At 37.3% G+C, this 14,311-nt stretch overlaps 2 long non-coding RNA genes and 1 pseudogene across 2 annotated transcripts; 1 reads left to right on the top strand and 2 right to left on the bottom strand.

Annotated features, from left to right (window-relative positions):
- The first annotated feature begins 7 nt into the window (after window positions 1-7).
- Window positions 8-6,315, top strand: LOC148715861 (uncharacterized; annotated as a pseudogene).
- A 635-nt stretch (window positions 6,316-6,950) lies between these two features.
- LOC148715862 (uncharacterized) lies at window positions 6,951-12,861 on the bottom strand. Its single transcript, XR_015995803.1, has 2 exons — window positions 12,410-12,861; window positions 6,951-7,945 (listed from the first exon to the last, which is right to left on the bottom strand). It is a non-coding gene; the product is annotated as an uncharacterized LOC148715862 (long non-coding RNA).
- LOC148715863 (uncharacterized) lies at window positions 9,823-12,403 on the bottom strand. Its single transcript, XR_015995806.1, has 2 exons — window positions 11,694-12,403; window positions 9,823-10,221 (listed from the first exon to the last, which is right to left on the bottom strand). It is a non-coding gene; the product is annotated as an uncharacterized LOC148715863 (long non-coding RNA).
- Window positions 12,862-14,311: the final 1,450 nt, after the last annotated feature.

The raw sequence follows: 14,311 nt of genomic DNA on the forward strand, positions 1-14,311 counted from the left end.
AAGCGAAAGAAACATGTGGAAAGATGATAGTGAAAAGGAAAATGTGGAGATAGGAGCGTCATATGACATGGGATGGCAAAAAAGGGGAAAAGCCCACAACAGCCTGAGAGGTACACTGCAAATTCAACGTCTGAAAGAATTAAAAAGGGTGCATTTGGTTATGCATTTTCTTAGAAAGCTGCTGTTTTTTTCTCTGGATTGTTCTTTAGCTTACTGACAGTTTTGGTGTCAGCCAATGGTCAAAGTTAATGAACTAAATAATTAATAAATAAATAAAATATATCCTTACTTTCACCACTAGGTGTTGGCTCCATGGTTGGCCTAAAAACTGGCAAGGTGATTTGCTATGGTTCAAGGTCAAGGAAGTAATGTATAGAAATATATTTTGTCTACTAGCACCTTGTTGTAAACAACAAGAGCGATGTTTTTTTTTTTCAATTTGACCAAAAAGTACAGAATCATTCAACATATGACAGCACCCATATTTGTCTCCTCTTGAAAGTGTTACCCAGGACCTTTACTCATAATGTCTTTTGTAAAGGTGTGCAACAAGTGAAACTGCCAACAGACAGTCGAAAAACTCTCGCATGCACAACTGCAGGCTCAACTGGGAAGGCTCGTCAAAAGCTATGGAAGCTGATGTTTGTGTTGATCTAGTCAAAAGGTAATTACTAACCAGGTAAGTAATAATAAAAATAAAAAATAAAATAACAATTATAATAATAGTTGTTAACATGTCAAATTCACAGCTCTATTGCTGCAAAGAGAGACTTGTGGAATCTACCTCAACTGGTAGAGCGCTGCACTAGTATCGCAGAGGTCAGTGGATCGAGTCCCGTACAGGCCTGATTTTTTTTTTCAGGTCTGATTTTCGCTATTGCATAAATAGCGCTATCTACTGCGAGGATCGCACATCATACGTATCTAATACCGCAGTGCAAAATATATGAACTTCATATATTCATTGCATCTTATATGCTTATAACTTCAAAATCTCATTAAATCTTGAATTACCCCATTCTATGTTATTTTTTCTCCCTTTCCAAGTATGAATTTCCGTTTTGGTGATATCAAACACATAAAAACAACCGAAAATAAGCGTAATATCGAGTGCATACTTCGACATCTGATGCCCGATATATTCTGTACGATTTCGTTCTTTGAGCGTGTGACGCCGTCACAGCCGTCACAGCCGTCACAGCCGTCACAGCCGTCACAGCCGTCACAGCCGTCACAGCCGTCACAGCCGTCACAACAGAGGGTAGACTGGGCTTGACTCACTCGTCAGACTGTTAAGGATACTCAAACGATTGACTGAACTTGACTCATTCATCAGACTGACTTTTAAGGATACTCAAAGGATTCATTTAGCCTAAGTCGAATTTGTTTACGAAGTACTTTGATTTCTTTGTTGCGAATTTTTTTAGTTACGGATGTGGTTACGTTGTGCGCGTATAAAAGCCTCGTTTAGCGTCGCTTTAGCTATTGTATGATTGTATTTCACCTGGATTAGGCTGGGTTGCACGAAAAATATATCTGGCATGGTATAAATCCACGGATGGGATGGCATTTGTCCGGAGAAGAAAGGAGTGCTGTTGAAGTTTCGGATGTGTGTTTTGTGGACAAGTCTCTTTTAAAATGGCAAATTTCCTTTGCGTAAGTTCTTGTTGAATGTTTCCGGAAATTTTGTTATAATTCCTTTTTGCACATAGAGCCGTTTAATACTGTTGAATTGCCAGTCAATAGTCGTTTAAATTTTCGCGAGCATTAGCGTGACCCCGCGTGAAACTGAATTAAATCTCGAAATGTACACCTCTGTTCGTTACCATCTAAATGTACAGCCGGTTAACCATTTGTTCGTTACCTTGTTTTTGTGAACGTAAGTCTTTCTCTATAATCTGTTATTTATTATTGTTTTTGTTGATAATTATTGGACACAACTCCTTTTAGTTGACTTTGTTTTTTAATTTGGAAGTTGTCATTCTTAGGTCTCGTTTAGTGGCTTTGCAGTCGCCTTTAACGAAGTCCATGGACTTAATTCAGGTAAGTGGTACCATTCCAGTATGGGGCCATGAATATAAATAAAAGCAATTATTTCCAAAAGGTAACTGTTATTTTTCGTCCTGTCGAGTTTGGAGTTTACAGCTACTCTATAATTTGAGCAGGTCGAGGGGACGCGAAGGTAGGTGGCGCATTACGGCTATTGGAATATAGTTTAAATTTTATTTGTATATAAGGCCCAAATCGGCCATTTCTTTCCATAATTAAGGTCGAGTGATAAAGCTATCTTTGAAATGTAAACTTTATTTGGCCTCTTTTATTTGTGATTTAAATTCTCTTCTAAATATCTCATTAATTTCTCGCAGTTGCGTCGGCCACCCTGCAGATGGCCACCAAAACTAAAAGGCGCTCATAGTTTTCGTGAAGATAATGAATGTAAAGTACTTGAATTAATTAGCATTAGAAAAAGCCCCGCTTGACTACATTTAGGGAAAAACTAGGTGATCAAAAGCTTCTTTTTCTAACGTGGGCTTTTAAAGATAATTTGAAACCACAATGAGTAGTAATAACGCGTTGTTTATTTGCAATCTTGCACACTCTTGTGGTCGAGAACTGCTCCCGGTGGACGAAGCCCCTATGACTGCACTTGTTAAAGAGGAAAACTAGTTCTGCAAATACACGTTTACACATTTGTATTTTGAAATATCACTTGTGGTGTTTATCCCTGCACTTACCACGTAAAATTCGTGCTATGATTTGTTTAATACACTACAATCCTCGGGGGGCCATTAGTTGAATTCCTGGGCGAATTTGGTGTACTGTTGTACCCTCCTTCAGGCGTTACTTGGCAAAACCATTGCACTTCGGCTTTGTTAAGTATAGTTGTTTGGCCATTGCACTGACCGTGGCCGAGGATGCCCTATAAAAAAAAGCAAAAAAAAGGAAACCGACTAATACTGAAAAGAATATGAATCTAGCAGCCATTTCGGGTCTATAGTTTCGTTTTAGATCCAAAATTCAAGAAGGAAGCTTTTTGTATCTTTATTTTGTAAATCCTTTGTAAAAATTAAGATGTGTTTCTTCTCCTCAGGATTAAGTGAGAAAAGAGTGACAAATGCTTTCTGGAATGGAGAGCTGGAAGCTGAACTAAGAGAAAGAAAGGCACTTGACATGTTGTGGATGATGTTTGTTGATGCTGACAGAGAGGCAATCATGGCTCACATTGACAAGCTTAGAGCCCAGGCAAATTATTCACATCCTCGTGGAGACTGCACTGAAGACTGTAATGCTAGAGGTGATGAATGGCAATGTAAACTGTTCCCTCTTTTTGCAGTTGTTTTTTTCCCAAACCTTCATTTTGCATGAAATGTAGTTTCCTATTAATGCTGAAACCAGAGGAGCCAATAGCAGATTGGATTGGAGGATTTTCTAAGTCATTTATAAATACAATCTGTGATTAGGAATGACTCTTTCATTATTATTTTGAAAGGATGTGGTAAGCTTTGGGTTGCAGACGGGTAGTGGAAGTTGATGTTCGCACATTGTATGATGAAGAGAAAGGTGCAAGCCCTAATGTTTATTTTCTGATTCATATCATTAAGAGTTGAAATCCTTGTTTTCACTCATCCACCTTCAATATTTTTGAGAAAGGTCAACAAAAAGTGTTTTACATTACTCTCTGGGCATTTGATTATCATATTTTTTTCTCTTCTTTAAGCTTTTTCACTTTTCTTTTAAAAGAAAATACATCACATTCATAGTTTAAAATTTGTTGTAAATTACTATGTTCACTTTCTTATTGAACTGCATTTGTTTTGCTGCTATTTAAAAATAACAATAAATTTCATAGATGCATAAAATTTTGAAGGACCAGTGTGAAAAAAATCTGATGGGGTCAAGGTTTGGATGAATCAGTTTGGACTCTAATGGATTCTGATATTATGAATGTGCTTCCACTGAATGTGATTTCAGTTATGTTTGCTATGGAGCCCTTATATTTGAGAATGGCACACTTTTTAAAACATTTGACAATTTAATAATAATCATTTGGTCATTACTGTTGAATCTCCTTTTTTTTAACATTTTTTCATTAGAATGTTATCAATGGACTTCCCCTGGTAAATTATCCTGATGTCTGCACTGCTGCCCATGTCCATGGAATGGCATTTTGCCAGTAACATTTAGATTTTCTTTCCTCCAGGCATCCAAGTATTCCTTCTGATATTAGAGGCTTTTTAAAACATTGTGGTGTTTTAAAGGATGCAAGTGCTGTTGAAGGTAAGTGGTGATTTACATTCGGATGTTTACGATTCATTTCTTCATGTCATCAACTTCGCATGAAGGATGAATAGATGTTCCTTAATTTTCTTGTGCAACCATTTTCATCTTTTCCTGCTATACCAAATGAAAAATCAAAAATATGTTTCGATAAAAGATCCGACATGTTACCCTTTTGATATGTGGGTTGCCAGATGGTGCAAATAATTGCACTTGCTAACTGATAGAAGAGGTTGAGTATCAGATGACTCAAGTTGAAAGTTTCCCAAAGTATTTGTGTGAGCAATCTTCTTAGCTAGAGGATCATGTTGATATTGGTCAGTACATGTTATTTCACTCTCATGTCTGGTAATTGCTGTATGCAATTTCAATTCTGGGCAGTGCTTTTTAGCACTACTTCCTTCCAGTTAAAATGCGAGCACTCACTTATTCATATACTTATTCGTATTTTTTACTTCTCAGTTGCCGACAATATCACCCTAACCACTGATGAAACTAAAAAGGTAGAATCTGTGGTAGACTCCATTTTGGATACTACAAGTACACCTGTAGGTCAATCAGCAGTGTTATCCCAAGGTAAACCTATCCCCTAGGCCCTCCATAAGTTTGCCTATTCATTTCCAATTGTGCATATTTAACTTTTTGTACAGCTGAAATGTTTCTGAAATTGTAAAGGCATCACCCATGACAAGTTTGAAAGCAATGCAGCTTTAATTGAAAAAATTTTGTTTTTAGTGTGTCGTTTTTAAGTGCATGACTCCTGTTATCTTTGACTTCTCCCTGAGCCTGTTGATGTCAAACATATTCCACATTGTAGGTTAAGGGCTGCATAATGGTTCTGAAATCATATAAATAGGTTTGCCTTTTTATGATATGCTACCATACCATGTTTCATTAGCTTTTAGTTACATTTGAAGTGCCAAAAGAAAAAAAACTCATTTTTTCTTGCTCACACAACAGGAAATGAAGAGATTTTATCTCAACCTACCTCGGCTGCATTACTAGCTGACTGTGCAGAGGAAACACCAACATCTTGTAATAAAGAAACTGGTGAAAAAAAACGCCTGCAGAAATGGTCCCGTGGACATTTTTTTATTGTTCAAGGCAGTGGATTTATTGACAAATGGAATCCCCTTTTCCGGTATGCGAACCTTGGTTAATCTTCTTTCACTATATATATAGCTGTTTTGAAATGTTGCCCTTTCCGCTTACATATATATGTATGATTTGAGTCATGTTTCCCCGGACAATTTTCTTTTTAATGATAATATCTGCAGATCGATTGTCAAGTTAAAGATAAATAGACGCAAACAGTATCACATTAAAAATGTTGCTACTGCTTTGACTTAATTTGCAGAGTTGATTTGATTCATCTTTGAGCCAGTCAAGCAGAGTTTGCATTTTATGTACTTTAACTCAGGTGTACATTTCTCTTACCTGTACTTATACAGTTAAACATGTAAAATTGGACCTCAGTGTAGGTTTAGCCATGCCTATGATTATTGAAATGAGTCATGAGAATTTTGTTATCTAATATGCTAGACTCTCCATTAAGTTAAACCAGAGGTATCAATTTTATTTAATGTTTTCTTATGAAGGGTTATATATTTATTTCATGCCAACAGGGTGGAGAGTCCATCACAAGCATTTTTGATAATAATTAATTGGCTCTTAATCGTTTTGAAGGCCTTATGACCATCTTCTTGGGGTGATATATACTTGGCATACGACAACATGTGTCATGTTGATGGCATGAAAGCTGCGTCCAAACCATTGCCACTTAACCACCACCATTTGACAAAATGTGGTCTGGAATAAACACTCATAGATAGTTTGCACCTCAAGAACCATAGAGATCCACAGTGCAAGACAAAGTACAATCCAGCCCAACTAAAGGAGGAGTTACCAAATGTTAACACTATGGCAGCAGAGCAGACCTTTGTTTGGCTTTCCCGTTTCTGTAATCATATGTGATTCAACATGTATATTCACTTCTATATTATGCAAACCTCATTACACTTTGCCTTTTCCTTAAAACATGTCTTTTGACAACCAGTTTAATAAGAAAGCTCTGTAAAGATGAGGCAAATTGACAGCTAATGAAGGAACCAAATTACTATATTGCTAATAGCCCAGTTTCCCTTCATTCTCAAACATGACAAACAGTGATTATCAATAGATAGTTAGGAGAAAAGGTTGTGTGGATGAATAAAGTAATCATGCAAGAGAAAAGAATGCCTTAATCTACTTGTTCTGTGGTAATTTAGAGATAATTTTGGTGAATTGGTATGTGATCGGTATTCATGGGTTTAAAGTGCAATCTTGAGATAAATCCATCTCTCTTATCCCCTTCCACTGCACTCACCATGGATTTTCTTTTGGGACTCTTGTCAACTTTAGACACTTCACGTGGAAGAACCTGTTTCCTGGACACTGTTGGGAAGGAGCAGTGCACCAAATAATCGAATAGTTTTGGTGGCAATGATTCTTATTATTACTCAGCTCGCGTTTCTACGTAGCTGCCACTTTGCTTAGTATCTGCATGTTATGACCTTGCCTGATTTAACTATGAATCCCACTTGCCATTGTGTGGAAAACAACACTAATTGTCATCATTTATTGTAGACTCATTTCTGCTTTTATATTCCAAATAATGAATATCAGACAAGAAGTTCTGTTAAAGACGAATTGATGTTAAATATTTATTCTTACTTATTCTTACTTAGATAATGCCATGTACTACTTATGGAAGTACCTAATAAAGTTGTTGTTGTTGTTGTATAAAATTTCATCAAAATATTATTCCTAATGATGTCATTTTTCTCCTGCACTAATGATTTTTTTATCCGTGTTTTTACAGTTTAGTTAGGGGACCTTTCATAGGTATAGCCTCGTGGTTCACTTTTTCAAATCTGTTGCGTGTATCATAGGTTTGAGCGGATATGTAGTTGAATAAAATATTATTAATATCCGACAGTTTTAAAAGGTTATGTTGCCATAAGATCATACAAAGACTGGGGACTGGGGCGATAAACATAACCCAGGCTGCACGTAGGATTAAAATCTTCCTAAACTTTGAGAACGTAAATAAAGAAATAAATAAAAAACATGAAATAATAAAATACGTCTATATATATATATATATTATGTGGCAGTTAAAATGTCTGGATGCCAGAACTCTTATACACGAAAGCTGGGCGTCTTGGACCTGGCCAGCTAACAAGTTTAGAATTTACATATGTACCCCCCCCCCCCAAAAAAAGAAAAACTTATACAAAATGATAAAAAAAAAACTTCTAAAAAAAAAAGCCCTAGTGGCTAGTTCCTAATGTCTTAAAAACTCAACAAAATAACATATGGCTAAGATGAAGTCTTCAACTCATGACTTTCAAAGATCTTGAGTGAACTGCTGACTACAGACTTCTGCATTCTACCTAACACTGCTGTACTCCTTTCTGATCCAACAAGCTCCCTGACGCTCTTCTTGAGGTCTTTTGAGTACCCTCCCAGGACATCGATGATTATGTTGTACTGAATGATATTAAAACCCGGGTACTGTCTCTTGAGCTCTAGAAGAAGCGGGGCGTACTTCATGATCTTCTCCTCGTCTTTGTGGTCCATGGGCAGCTCATCTCCAGTAGTGTTACCATCTTGCGCGCCTTGTCCACTAATTATATTGATAATAATATATTGTTATTATTATTATCATTATTATTATTAATATTATTATTATAAAAGTTTCGATAGCTTTTTATCTTACGTGAAAAAATTGTCCGTTAATGCAACAAAATGGAGTCGCTTGTTGGTCAGGACCCACGCTCGTTAGTCTTTATAGCGGAGCTCGCAGCGAAGCACGTCATCATAAAAATGGTAGTAACACATAAAGCCGAAAAATTGTGACTTATAACTGTATGGATGTCTGTACAAGGTGTTACTTGCATATTAGTTCGATTTGAAAAGTTGATTTCGACCTAAAAGTTAACGAGCCTTTCGAGAAAACGAGCCACTGGAAGCTTTATCAAATTTTTAGAACTTGCGTGGTTTAATCAAAGTGGGTGCTTATTTGAAGAGGGTTAGGGTGAGGAATGTTGGGAGCTTATTCCAGTAATAAAGGACTAATTGAGGGTGCCGACTGTCACAACCAAATACTGTCACGATTAAACACTATCATAAAAGAACTTAGTCTTTTCTTCACAATTATTCTTGTCAACTTCTAAGCTACTCTAAAGGGCTATAGGATAAGTCATGGTACTGATAAAGGATAAATTTCGACATGTTACAACCTGTCAAGGTGTGTAAAGTCCTTACGACTTAATATATCGATCTAGCCACGCCTAAAAGTGGAGCTCGCAGTTTTATTATTTTGTGTACGTCTCAAAGGCACAATTCCTGTCTTATATACTGGGTAACTGTATTTTCTGTAGAAGATTTGTGTATGGCTTTCAGCTTAATATTTTTCTATCTCTACGGGTGTTTGTGCGTGTGTCTAGTTGTTTTTTTCATAATAATAATGATACTAATAATACCGTATTTGTTCGCCTATAAGCCGAGCGGTTTTTCCAACAAATCAAACTGAGAACAGGTAAATTCTCGCCAAGGAAGGGGGTTCGGCTTGTAGCAGTGTATTTTCGCCAAAAAATATTTAAGGGTGCTTAACAAGATTCGAAATTCAATGTTTATTCGACTGTAAGCCGAGCGATTATCAACAAACACAAATTTCCGAGATCACGAAGGGTAGGTACATGTAAATCATTGTTGGTTCTGCTCGACGGAAGCTCGAATCGCATAGGAGTTTCATCCATATTGAACAGCCTGGAGAGCGAATGGCCATACCGCTGCCAAAGTGCGATCACGAACTGATGGAACTGGATGATCTTTTCTTCCAGATCTTGTGGGAGTCGCTGGGCCAGGGTTGTCCTAGTGCGAAGGCTGATGGAATGGCGCTTTTTCCATCTCTGGTAGCAACCCAGTGAGGCTTTGAAGTCTGGATCACTGCTCAACTCCTTTGCCTTTAGCCGTAGAATTAATCCGCTTACGGCAATTCCTGTATAAGATAACAGAGATCAATTGTTTGACTTGTTTTGACGACATGAAAAACTGGCCAATCAGAAGCGGTCATTCCCACGGTTTCTGTAAACATTGCAACACGATCTGACAGATATCAGTTGATCGAAGCTTTTCATTGTTTTAAAGAAGCGAAAGACCTACCTTGACTCCCCTGCTCTGAAAACCAGTCCAGTAGTGTTTGATCCAATTCAGGATACTTTGGCCAAAGGCAGCCCATCGTCTTTCGCTTTGCTGACATTTTAAGCTCACCATAAAACAGGTTCGCTTAATCTTTTCGCCAGCGACGCACCATCGATTCACTGATTCCGTAATCTCTAGCGATGTCGGAGTTGTTCTCGACGGCCTCTGCTTCAGCAACGACTTTTAGTTTGAACGCTAAGTTGTATGAAGAACGACGAACTTTCGGCATGATGATCGATTACGATAACTTTGAAAGAGAGCGATTGTTTGAGACAGGATTCTGAACTCAGGTGAATGTTTTGTTATGTCACGCATGGTTCTATTTATTTACACATTAAATTCAACTTATCTGTGATTTGTTGTTACTTTCAATTAAACGACCAATAACAACTGAGTAAATAACCTACTTTTTGGTTACATGTTTCCCGAGGGGGAAGCTCCTTTTGTTTTCGGTTTATGTTAATTCATCTCAGTTAACGACACGCGTGGAGTACTTTACAATTATTAGGTCTCGGCTTATAGCCGAATGTTTTTTGTTTATTTTTTATTTCAATGCAAAGCTGCTGACATGAAGAAGTTTAGGGTCTCGGCTTATAGCCGAGATCGGCTTATAGGCGAATAAATACGGTAATTTAAACATATTTATACAGGATTGCTGCTTCAATTTAGGAAATAAAACTGCTATCAATGCGGGTCCTGTTGAAAAAAATAAATAGAAATCAATTTAGAGTAAATTATAAAATAGTTACAATAAACGAAAGTAAATTCGTTTATTGTCACTAGTTTTTTCAACAAAAGTATTATGGAAATGTAATAAAATGCTTTAAATAAATTTATCAAAAAGAAAAAAAAAAAAGTACAACATGTACATTGACCTTTTAGGTCCGATTCCTACCATAAGAAAAAATAAAGTGGAAGAAAACTCGCAAGTTGCAAGTTTCGCAAATTTTTCGGAAGACCAGCTCCGGCAAATTTTGGCCGAAAGAAACTCAAACATTTCATCTTGACACAATTCATTCAGCTTCGATTTTCTCCAGTATCTCAGTGTATTTTTCGCTTTTCGTTTAAAGATATCGGTTAACTGGCTTGTGACGATCTGTGACGGTGTGTAACGGCCAGTTACTACTTGTGACGCCTTGTTACGGCTTGTTACTGTGTGCAGTAAATGGTTTGAACCCGGGGGTAACATGTGAAGGTGTAGTCTGATCGTCCGGGTGAGTGTAGTCCTGAGAAGGACTGTTGTTGGTGGCAGTGACTGACGTTTCGACAACCTGTGCGGAAGTCATCATCAGAGTCAAGTGAATGATTGTTGTCAGTAGAACTGTAATAAGTTGGGAAAAGGACATCTGCGTGGTGCTATCATTGCTCATGTTTGGGGATATCCCATCCCTGATTTTTATTTGACTAGATGGGCACAGCAGTACACAGGCTAATTACAAGCTTTTGGTTACTCCTCATGACTTACTGTTAACTGGGAATTAACAGCTGACTTAATCTAATCAATTTGCTCCTGAACATTTTTTAACTTCATTTGTTCGACTTCAGAAAATACTTCTGATAATTTCCCTCTGACATTTCTAATTTGGAAGATTAATCATCATAATCATTATGTTCTTTACACCTCCATAAACACCAACAAGAGTTCTTTGTTTATAACTCAGGCAGCTTATGAATATAAGAAATCAAGTTTAGAAGATAGTTGATTCATTCAAGGCTGGTGCAATACGAGAAAAGACAATGCAGTGCTTTATTCACATAGATTAAATTATATTATAATTATTTTACCTTACAGTAGTTTTGTTTCTTAAAAATTTGTTTTCTAGTAGTATCAATATGGTAATGTTACTTTGTGAATCAGGGAGCTAAATAAAGAAGAAGTATTCTGTTAGCTCAGTACATTTTATGTTGCAGATGGCATTAAGTTAGTAAAGAAAGAAAAGAAAAAGCAAAAATAAATAAAATAAAATGATTAGTGAGGGAAAAGCAGCTTAAAATAAAGACATACTACAAATTATTCATAATTGTGATGAGAAATACTTGTTGGGAAAGTAAAACTATTGCTCAGAAATAAAATTGCAGCTTCTCAGAAAAAAAAAATTACAAACTAAGGTGGAAAGTGAAAACTTCTTTATTATCATTATAATGAGCATTTTGTACTTAAAGCATACCTCGGTTTATTCTTCCTCTAGTTGAGCCAGTCTTTGTACTTTTGGGGGCTTCAGTCCTATGCATGGTACAGTCATAGGTTTTTTGGCCAACTATGATACATACAGTAACTAGTGGGGATAGGGTGGCCGTGCTACACGGGCATGTGTTGTCTTCTTTTCGGCGAATCTGACCGAAATGCCGTTGACATGCCGATTTATACGGCTCAAGCCACTGCTTTACAGACCTGATAGTGCAGCGTCCTCGGATCACCGCCTCAACCATTCAAAAATCGTCTCATTGTTAGCCTTGATGCATAAGCTCTTTTATAAACAACAAACCTTAGTTGCCACGGAGCCGCCAGCGAAAAACAACAATTTCATATCGTGTGCAACTTCAGTTCGGCTTTGGCAAATTATATAATTGAGCTTTAAAACTATCCAAAAGGTGAGCCGAGTTTCAAAGCTAAGTTTACAGTATTCTTTCTAAGTTTTGACTTTTTACGCTGTCGATTTGACTGACGGCGAAAAACATTGTAAAAGTTACCGGCATTTCGTGGATTCGTTGAGGTGTCCGCTGACCAGTAAAATACTGTATCGTGCCCTAAAAAACGTATTTCCGCGGTGTCATCTGGCATGGTATAACACACAGCGTTTGTATTCACTTAAATATTAACGTACGACTAGCGCAAGAAAGGTGCCGTTTTGATTACAAAACAAACTAAGATCGTAATACTCACCTCTAGCGACACTTTTCCAAACTCTCATGTTGCCATCAATGTCTCCCAAACATCATTTCTTTCTCAAACGAAGCAGACGAGTGTAAATCGAAACGAAGAACGCGTCGTGGCGGTTGAATCAAAAGTCGTCTCCAAAGCTCAGAATATTTACCGCGCTAACGACAAGTTTTCTCGTATTTCTCGGCATTTCTTTGGGGAAAAACTTCGGATTGTTCAAATTTTCAATTTCCAAAGCATAAAAAGGAGATATTTGTGTTTAGGTGCAAAAATAATAGAAGATTTTCAGATCCTTTCTTGTTGTTATTCAACTGAACAGGAAAGAACCACGCATCACGTACGCGCCGAAATTTTTGATCTTGTTGTAATGACATCTCGCACATGCGCAGAGGTTATTCTGCCCTGTCACTACGATCTGTAAACCATGTCCACCTTTCACTGCAGTCTGTGAGGAAACAAGCAGGGTGACACCCGATTCTTTTTTCAGGTATTTGCTTTGAACAATCTAATAAAGAACATATTTGAAGAATAAAAAAAGTTTGATAGTAGAACATGAGTTTTTTTTTGGAGAATAGTTCCGCACTTCAAGCTAACAACGGAACTGTCCGAAAAAGTGCAAAATCCCCACAACCGAGCGATCAAAAACAGCTAAAATGAAGCAATACTGCTTATTTTGATAAAAGAACCTTCAATTTCAAAATAAAATTTTGTTTCTTTCAAGTTACCAAGGCTAAATCCTGTAGGAAGGTGTCTAGCTGCTACACATTTCCTTGTAAATAAGTTATAAGAATTTGGTGTTAGATCAAGAGAACAACTTCTACATGATAAGTTCAAGTATTCTCATTACCTGTTGAATCATGTATGGGCTTTAAAGGGAGAAGATACATGTTTAAATCATTTCTGGGAGTTAAAGGGCTAAGCAACTAGGCGTATTACTACTCCCCCAAGATGGGATGCTAGTCCATTGCAAGGTTATCCCCTTCCCCCAGCATTTTATCACTTGGCAGGCTTTTCATCTGTACTCCTGGTTACAGAGAGGCACGTGATAGAAAAGAAAGCTGTGTTTTGCCCAAGTGGACACAGCAAAATGACCCAGCCAGTTCTCAGACCCAGACCTCTTGACCCGCAGTACAGCATACTAACCATTGGGTTACTGCATCTCCCACTGTATACAATACATTTAATCTTGCATGAATGTTATTCTCACTGAATTTTTTTTTTATGTTCTAGGTTGACCTGGACCGTCTTATTAATCCTAAAGAGACATATCATTACTTGCCTATCACCGCTGAAATGTTTGGGCTTTTAGAACAGGTGAAACCTGCTACGTACTTTCATTGGTGACGATTTGGATTTCCCACAGGCAATTAACTGTTCATGCAGTCCTGTCACAACATGACCATGGCAATGGAAATGTTAAAAAAATGTTTCGGTATAAGAAATGACAGCAGTTTTAAGAGATTTAAGTATTTGAAGGAAAAGGCTATCACTCAACAGAAAAGAATGATTTTCTCCAGTCAGGTCTTTTTTATCTCGACTGGTAAATTTTATACAGTGAGGATCCTTGCCTTTGTTATCAGTGGTGTAATGAATAATGTAGGTTCTGCATTGTTGGAGGTTATTACAAGATAATTTGGTTGTATCAACTGGGTTAATAAATATTAATTGGCCGCAGCAAAGAATTTCTAAAGCTGATATTCCAAGGTTAAGCCCTTTATCAGAGCAAATGGTGAAGGGTTAATACTTGAAACATCAGCTTCAGAAATTGTTTTCAGCATCCGATTGGCATGTACATTATCAACTCAGCTGATGAAACCAAATTATATGTACTTATAACTCCCCCCCCCCATCTGCCCCATCTGATGCAGCACAACATATGGGTATCTTCAAAAAATTAAGCGTGTG

This window comes from Stylophora pistillata, unplaced genomic scaffold (assembly GCF_964205215.1).
Source record: "Stylophora pistillata unplaced genomic scaffold, jaStyPist1.2 SCAFFOLD_115, whole genome shotgun sequence".
NCBI classification, from domain to species: Eukaryota; Metazoa; Cnidaria; class Anthozoa; order Scleractinia; family Pocilloporidae; genus Stylophora; species Stylophora pistillata.